Genomic DNA, 9,610 nt, shown 5'->3' with positions numbered 1-9,610 from the left:
TGTGTGTGTGTGTGTGGAGGGGGGGAAGGGGTGTTTTGTGGACGAAGGCCTTAATGGCCGAAAGCTTTATTTATTTGTGACAGTCTTTTTACTGTGCCTACCTGAGACTCAGCATCTCCGCTATATGGTGAGTACCAACCTTCCTTTTCATAATATTGGAACTAGGAGCATAGAGGTGCTACAGTACAGTAAGTATCTGAAGTAACTACGCAATGACACAACAGAAATGACACTTTTTCAAGGACAATAATTACACTGACGCCATGGCGACTTTTCTCGGACCCCTGGACGTTACAAAAGGCGTGACATGGCTCTTAATAGATTGTGTGATCACCACGGACAGTAATGCACGCTCTGCAACGTGTTTCCATGCTGGCCACAAGGCTGCTAAGTGTTTTGTGGTAGGGCGGGATCTTAACTGCTGGATGAGCATACGGATGTGCTGCAGTGCGTCTCCCCAATGCATCCCAAACGTGCACGAAGGGATTTAAATCGGGGAAACGGGCAAGCCGGTCAATTCGGCAAATATCCTCTCGTTCCGAGAGCTCCTCCAACTGCGCAGTTCTATAATTTCGCGAGGTTGTCATCCATAAAAATGAACTCAGGGCCGAATGCACCCGTGAAAAGACAGACATGGGGAAGGAGTAAAGTGTCACAATAACGTTGACCGGTGAGTTTACCGTGTTCAAAGCTTTGCAGACAACACCAGGTCTACAAAACGATCATGTTCGACAGTGTGCCTGCGTGCATTGTGTGTTCGCAGCTCTCGCCATGTGAGGGTACGTCCAACCCATCAGGCCAACCTTACTTTTGTCCGTAACTTATGCACACCAGTGTACACTGCGATTAGGACGGTCTTATGATAAGTCACAAGGATTTACACATTTTTTCCAGAGTTCAACGACTTACGAATAGAGCATTAGTGACGGAACACACTGAAAAACGCCAGTTAGAGGAAGCAATAAAATAAAATACAGAAACATTTAAAGAGTGCTAGATAAAACAATGTACTGAAGTGAACTGCATGGTATTTGCGGATCATTTTACTGTACTAACGTCTCAAAACTACTGCACCTATTTCAACCAAAGTCGCCGTGGAGGTAAGAACTAACGATCTAGCAAAGGAGTGGGGGTGACAAAGAAGCGTACCCGGTAAAACGTAAACTCCCAGATTTTATTCAACCCGTATTTGAGAGTGACAGCACTTAGCGCCTTGTAACAAACTTCACACGTGATTTCAAACCTTTGCGAGACTTTCTCACTGACACACTACACGAAATGATGAAAGGAAACAAAATCATCTTTTATTATATTTTCGTTGTTCACGCCGTAAAAGTACCGTACAAGGCATGACGTTATACCGTACGAGGCATGACGTTATAGTATATTTCTTCTTTACTGCTGTGTTCACGACACATTTTACAAACAGTATGCACATATACCACTGAATGTAAGTGCAAAATTATATCATTACATGACACGTAGTTGCAGAGATAGAACGTCAAAAACAATGAGAGATGTGAAAAGCTACTGCATCCTGCATTACTTTTCACTTTATTACTTCGTTGCTACTACCTCCAAGCACAAGTTTTGCAGACAGTATCCATATGTGCCCCTTAATACACCTACAAAATATCATTGCACGACATATAGTTTAGGAGATATGATGCCATAAACATTAAACACAAGGCCAGTTGCTACGCGGTACGGGCGTGGACGCATAGCTATAAATAAATACCTGGACAATGTCAGCTTCTCCGCTAGTAATAATAATAATAATAATAATAATAATAATAATAATAATAATAATAATAATAATAATAATAATAATACATCACATACATTCAGCAACAGAAAGATTCACATTAAGCAGAAAGGAAGGAGGAAGGGGATTTATCGACATAAAAAACTTACATTATGGACAGGTAGACAATTTAAGAAAATTCTTTATCGAACGAGCAGGAACTAGCAAAATACACAAAGCAATCACTCATATAAATACATCGGCTACACCACTGCAATTTCATAACCACTTCTACAACCCTTTGGATCACATAACATCAACAGATACAAAGAAGTAAATTGGAAAAAGAAAACACTACATGGCATGCACCCGTATCATCTAACACAGCCACACATCGATCAAGACGCATCCAACACATGGCTAAGAAAAGGCAATATATACAGTGAGACGGAAGGATTCATGATTGCAATACAGGATCAAACAATAAACACCAGATATTACAGCAAGCATATTATTAAAGATCCCAATACCACAACAGATAAATGCAGACTTTGCAAACAACAAATAGAAACAGTAGATCACATCACAAGCGGATGTACAATGCAAATACAGAATACACCAGAAGACACGACAATGTAGCAAAAATAATACATCAACAACTTGCCATACAACATTAACTAATAGAACAACGCGTTCCCACATACAAGTATGCACCACAAAATGTACTGGACAATGATGAATACAAATTATACTGGAACAGAACCATTATAACAGCTAAAACACCACCACATAAACCTGACATACTCACCAATAAAAAGAAGAAATTAACACAACTAATCGAAATATCCATACCCAATACAACAAACATACAGAAGATAACAGGAGAAAAAATTGAAAAATACGTCCAACTGGCTGAGGGAGTCAAGTACATGTGGCATCAGGATAAAGTTGACATACCAATTACACTACCAACTACATGAGTCATACCACACAATATCCACCAGTACATCAATGCAATACAGCTACATCCAAACTTATATATACAACTACAGAAATCTGTAATTATTGACACTTGTTCAATTACCCGAAAGTTCCTAAATGCAATGTAACATATACCGTACAGTTAAAAGGAAGTCACGCTTGATCAAGGTCCGCTTCACTTTCCATTTTTAACCAGACGTAACGTCTGAGAAGGAAAGAAATAATAAGAATAATAGTATGATTATTACTATAGCTGTTGGCAATCCCACTGCCACTTCTCCGGAATACAGTTTTCTCAAATGCCCCTGTGTCAAAAAATGGTTCAAATGGCTCTGAGCACTATGCGACTTAACTTCTGAGGTCATCATCAGTCGCCTAGAACTTAGAACTACTTAAACCTAACTAACCTAAGGACATCACACACATCCCTGCCCGAGGCAGGATTCGAACATGCGACCGTAGCGGTCGCTCGGCTCCATACTGTAGCGCCTAGAAGCGCACGGTCACCCCGGCCGGCGCCCCTGTGTCACCCCGTTTTTAATTTATAATTACCAACGCGTAGAAGTGAAATGTACTTAGATGATGAGATGGTATTGCTTCTGAAACGTACAAACAAAGCAGGATCTTTGCTGTCAGTTGCAGAAGCCCTTCCCACACTAGCCGCCAGCCGGAGGATTGTGGCGGTGTTGTGAGACCCTGCTTCCCAGACCGTTAGCCGGCAAGACGGTCACGACAGACTCCACAGACGGCGGGCTGCGTTCCCACGGACGCCGGCCTTCGACCCGTCTGATCCAGCTTCCAGGGCACATCGCGTACCCACTCAGCTCTCCCTGATTCTTACACACCGGTCCTCCACTAGAATCTTTTTATGGCCATGAAGTAACAATTGAAAATTTGTGTCATAAAGCACTCGAACATGGCTTTCCTGCTTATCGCGAGCTGTTGCCTAAACACTAGGTTATCCAGGCGCCAAATTTTCATTGGCAATGATATTTCCATTCGAATTCCGAAAACTACTATCAGAATTCTTCCATGCATTATGTGGGAAAACTACTATTGTGGAAACGAGTGTCTGTGCAGGACGATGGCCTACTTCCAACAAAGGACATAGACTCCCTGACAAAAAATGTTAAGCACTCACGAGGAAAGGAGGAAACACATTGAAACTTAACATGGGTTGAGAGGGTCTGTGTGGTTATTTCAGTGATGAAAAAGCGAGTCAAATTTACAAAGAACTTTTCAGTATGGGGCCACTTATCAACATGTTGTACCCCCTCTACTCTAGATGCTTTGCACTGATTAGATGAGGAGGTCGTCACAAAGCTGTCGTATTCTCTCCTGAGGCTAGCTGACCCGCAACTGTTGTACCTGCTCCTTAATATCGTGTAGACTGGCACTGGGACAGACTTTACGTCCGAGGTGGTCCCACAAACATCTGGGTATCTTGCTGGCCACATCATTACCTTAACATCACGCAGACAGTTCATAGAGAAACGTACAAAGTATGGCCGAACATTGTCCAGTTGGAAAACTGGGACTACGATACTGTCGCAGAGAGGTAATACATGAGGACGGAGGATGTCCGCGAGGTTTATTTATTTATTTACACGTCAAGTTCCGTAGGACCAAATTGAGGAGCAAATCTCCAAGATCATGAAACGTGTCAATACATGAAATTACAACATAAAAGTAATAACAGATAAAAATAAATGTTCTTGAACCTGAAAAAGAGTCAGTCCATAAGTTTAAGTAAACGCTATCAGCAATACAATAAGAATCAGCTTAATTTTTCAAGGAACTCCTCGACAGAACAGGAGTGACCTATGAGGAAACTCTTCAGTTCCGACTTGAAAGCGCATGGATTACTGCTAAGATTTTTGAATTCGACTGGCAGCTTATTAAAAATGCATGCAGCAGTGTACTGCACACCTTTTTTGCGCAAGAGTTAAGTAAGTCCGATCCAAATGCAGGTTTGATTTCTGCCGAGTATTAACCGAGTGAAAGCTGTTTATTCTTGGGAATAAACTAATATTGGTAACAAGAAACGACAATAAGGAGTATTACATATTGAGAGGCCAATGTCAAAATACCCAGACTCGTGAACAGAGGTCGACAAGAGGTTCGTGAACTCACACCACTTATTGCCCGAACCGTCAAAAATATCCTTTTACAATGGGTACAGTTACCCCAAAATATAATACCATACGACATAAGCGAATGAAAATAATCAAAGTAGACTAATTTTCTTGTCGAACGATCACTCACTTCTGATACCATTCGAATAGTAAAAATGGCAGTATTAATTCTTTGAAGAAGATCCTGAACGTGGGCTTTCCACGACAGATTACTATCTATCTGAACACCTAGAAATTTGAACTGTTCAGTTTCACTAATCATATGCCGGTTCTGTGAAATTAAAACGTCAGGTTTTGTTGAATTGTGTCAGAAATTGTAAAAACCGAGTCTTACTGTGATTTAGCGTTAGTTTATTTTCTACAAGCCATGAGCTCAGGTCATGTACTGCACTATTTGTAACCGAGCCAATGTTGCACACAACATCCTTTACTACCAAGCTAGTGTCATCAGCAAACAGAAATATTTTAGAGTTACCTGTAATACTAGAGGGCATAACATTTATATAAATAAGGAACAGGAGCGGCCCAAACACTGATCCCTGGGGCATCCCCCACTTGACAGTACCCCACTCAGATCCCACATCACAGGCATTATCAACATTGTGAATGACGAAATTTTGCTGCCTGTTGCTAAAGTAAGAGGTGAACCAGTTGTGAGCTACTCCCCGTATTCCGTAATGATCCAACTTCTGGAGCAATATTTTCTGACCAACACAATCAAAAGCCTTAGTCAAATCAAAAAAATATGCCAAGCGTTAGAAACCTTTTGTTCAGCCCATCCAGTACCTTACAGAGAAAAGAGAATATAGCATTTTCAGTAGTTAAACGACTTCCAAAGCCGAAATGTACATTTGACAGCAAATCGTGTGCTATAAAAGGATCAATTATCCTTACATACACAGATTTTTCAATAACTTTTGCAAGCACTGATGGCACAGAAATAGGTCTAAAATTATCTACATTATCCCTTTCTCCCTTTTTTATAAAGCGGTTTTACTACTGAGTCATTTAATGTCTCCGGAAACTGACCATTCCTAAAGGAAAAATTACAAATATGGCTTAATACAGGGCTAACATATACAGCACAGTACTTTAATATTCTGCTAGACACTCCATCATAACCATGAGAGTCCTTAGTCTTCATTGATTTAATTATTGACTCAGTCTCCCTTTTGTCTGTATCACAGATGAGTGTTTCAGACATCAATCTCGGAAAGGCATTTGCCAAGAAAGTTATATGATTTCCTGTAGAAAATAAATTTTTATTTAATTCACCAGCAATGCTCAGAAAATGACTGTTAAATACTGAACATATATCTGATTTATCAGTAACGGAAATATTTTTACTGCGAACTGACTATTTCGTCGATCTAGTGCTGTTGACCAGACACTTCCTTCACAACTGATCATATGGTTTTAATTTTATCCTGCGAATTAGCTATTCTATTTGCATACCACATACTCTTTGCCTTTTTAATAACATTTTAAGCACCTTACAATACTGTTTGTAATGGGCTACTGTAGCCTGATTGTGACTACTTCTAACATTTTGATATAATTCCCGCTTTGTTCTACATGATATCCTTATCCCACTAGCCACCCAGGCTGCCCATTACTGCTAGTACGCCGTTTAGAATATTGTAATGGAAAGCAACTCGCAAAGAGCATGATAAATGTGAAACTTCCTGGCAGATTAAAACTGTGTGCCGGACCGAGGCTCGAACTCGGGACCTTTGCCTTTTGCGGGCAAGTGCTCTACCAACTGAGCTACCCAAGCACGACTCACGACCCGTCCTCACAGCTTTACTTCTGCCAGTACCTCGTCTCCTATGATAAATGTGTTAAGGAAATCATTGTATTTACCATCTATGTTATCGACACTATAAACATCCTGCCACTCTTGTTCCTTGACAAGGTTTAAAAACTCTCTATTGCTGTTGGATTAACTTTCCTACATAGATTGTAATTAAATATGACATTGGTATGAGTACAAAAGCCTTTTAGTGTTAAAATTTGTGCATCATGGTCTGCAAGGCCATTCACGCTTTTACTAACAGAGTTCCCATCTAGTAATGAAGAATGAATAAAAATATATTGAACTCACCACATGTAACTAGTTTCTGGTATTTCCTACAAAATGAATCAAGAACCCTCTCTATCTTGAGCAGAAATGCTCTGTTGTCGGAGTTAGGGGACCTATAAACAACAACAATTAGAAGTTTAGTTTCACTAAATTCAACTACCGCTGCACACCATTCAAATATCTGTTCAGTGCAGTGTTGTGATACGTCGAAGGACTCAAATGGAATACTGTTTTTTTTACATAGCCACTCCCCCACCCCGCAAGGAACTCCTTGAAAAACAGCCAGCTAATCTGTAACCTGGTAAAGGAAGCCTCTGAATTGTCAAACTGGTGCTCTGATATACCAATAATTTCAGAGTCGACATCTATAAGCAGTTCACTATATCTCTAATACTTCTTATATTTTGATGAAATATGCTAATTCCTTCTCTACTTGGAAACATTACACCCTCGTAAGGTGAGCCCTTAGTTAGAGGGACTTCCTTTAAGCAGGTATACCTATGAGCTGACTTCAATCTAAAAAAAGGTGCCGCTCTAACACCAACTACTACAGGAATTTTTCCATGGGGGACACCACCACCACCACCACCACCACCACCACCACCACCACCACCACCACAGATGTGTTTGAACAGCAATGTAATGAATATGCATAGACAATTTAAAATCTGTGCCAAAGCTGCGAATTTACTTGAATTTACGTGTATCGGTATTCGAACGAGGGTCACGGTGCTCCATCAAAACCGTGCTACTTCCAAATACCCCTTTCGAGACCCTATGGCTGTAGTGTTACGAGATGATTGAAGAAAACGTGTGTGGTATTTGAAGTGAGTCAGATCAAGACGCGTGTCAAGGTGGTTGAGACAACTTCTCTCGATAAGCACATCTGGGCACAAATTTTTAATGGTGACTCTCGTTCCATCTTCAATGGAACTGGTGGAAGGAATCCCTTCGTTGCTTTGTTGGACATGCGTTCTTTAAGGGTCGTTCTACGAGGATGAAATAAAAATTAGAAAAGTGAATAATTAATGTATTCGACGCCAACATCTTTCCACACTCACAATGTATTCAGCTGATCTGTTACAATAACGTGACCGAGCCACTCTTCGCGTCCGCTCAGTTCGACCTCCTCCTGACGACAAATTAGGCCTGCCTCTCCCATGTTTTTAATTTATTTCAAGGCTGCTGAGAATACGACAACAGCAGACGTAAAATTGCTCAAGCAAGCCCCTAATCAATAGTAAAGGATTTTGACGAGAAAAATAAGCTACATAAGAAGATCACGCAACTAAATGGCAGAAGTTACGTAGCAGATAGGGGAAGGTGTGATATATTATATTCAGACAATCGTTTAAGAGAAAACCTCTTCTTAACCTTAAGGAAGAACAAAGCTAAAAATTCCACAGACGCAATTTCTGAAGACGTTGAAAGTTATTTTCTAAGATTTTTTACTCGTTACCGAGTAATAATTTAACTACGTTTTATTCGGTTTTTTTTTACCTTAGTTTCTATAAAAAGGAAAAACCTTAACAATTGCGGAGACTCTTGTAATATGAAATCACGAAAACATACAACACAACAAAGACAGTAATGCAAATAACACTAAAGTCGAAAACTGCTGTGGTTGCAATAACACACGTCCTAGTGCCGCTCTCCCATTGCATTCAGTGAACCCACACACTAGGTGCATAGCGGCAACTCCACACTGCCGTGTATCACTGTTGACGAACAACACTGCAGGAACAATAAACCCGAGACAGAAGCAAGCAGTGCTTAACGCAGTAAAGCTGGCGTTACTCCTGGCAACAGGAACAGCTTTGTTTCCAAACAAAACACACAACACATGCCGTCGTCATTTTCACTGCTGTCCAGATAATTTCACTGAAATGCAAAGGTAAATGAGAATATCAGATAAAACTAGACACAAATACTCTGTAACGCAAACAGGAAAGTACGGGACCCTTTTACTTTGGAAATACCTACAAAATTTTGTCGAAGTTCAGGTTTACCCTGTGTAAGTAGACGGAGACACGGACGCTTACCAACAATCGTCTGTAATATTTATTTCCCCCTCCATCGTACCTAGGAATTAGACAGGTAATTTAGCAATATATATTAAAGAGAATATGAATGACTAGCTTCAACCTATAATTACGTCGACCACAGATGATAATTATTAATAATCTATACCTTCCTATGTTTGCCTCTTTCCGCTTACCAGTATATTGGAGACAAACAAAATATTTATTAAATTAATCAAAATAATATTAAAAAGGAAAACACTTCCTAATGTTCTGTTAAATTTTATTTATTCGGCTTCTCAGGCCATCGTCAGCTGACAACTGACTGTGGAAAACACAGATAAACATAATGTGCGACTTACATAGATATTATTTGTACAGTAAATACAAAAATTACATAGTGTTTATATAGGAAAACAGCACAATAATTGCATTGACTAAAATTGGGGGTAAACGAAGTTTTTATGTGGTGATATATTTAATAAAAGAGAAATTAGATATATGGGAGCCTTTATATTTTATGAAGTAACAGCTTTTTCATGAGATGAGAAAACATTTTATTTTCCAAGCACAGATCAAAAACTAACAAGAATAAACAACTCGTAACCAAGCCGACTACGGCAAAGATAAATATCTATCAGCTGCA

The 9,610-nt window shown here is 39.8% G+C and overlaps 1 non-coding gene across 1 annotated transcript; it reads right to left on the bottom strand.

The window, feature by feature from the left end:
• Positions 1-6,563: 6,563 nt before the first annotated feature.
• Positions 6,564-6,638, bottom strand: Trnal-caa (transfer RNA leucine (anticodon CAA)). Its single transcript has one exon. It is a non-coding gene; the product is annotated as a tRNA-Leu (tRNA).
• Positions 6,639-9,610: the final 2,972 nt, after the last annotated feature.

This window comes from Schistocerca nitens, chromosome 1 (genome assembly GCF_023898315.1).
Source record: "Schistocerca nitens isolate TAMUIC-IGC-003100 chromosome 1, iqSchNite1.1, whole genome shotgun sequence".
In the NCBI taxonomy this organism is placed as follows: domain Eukaryota; kingdom Metazoa; phylum Arthropoda; class Insecta; order Orthoptera; family Acrididae; genus Schistocerca; species Schistocerca nitens.
This window is presented reverse-complemented; position numbering and strand designations above follow the sequence as displayed.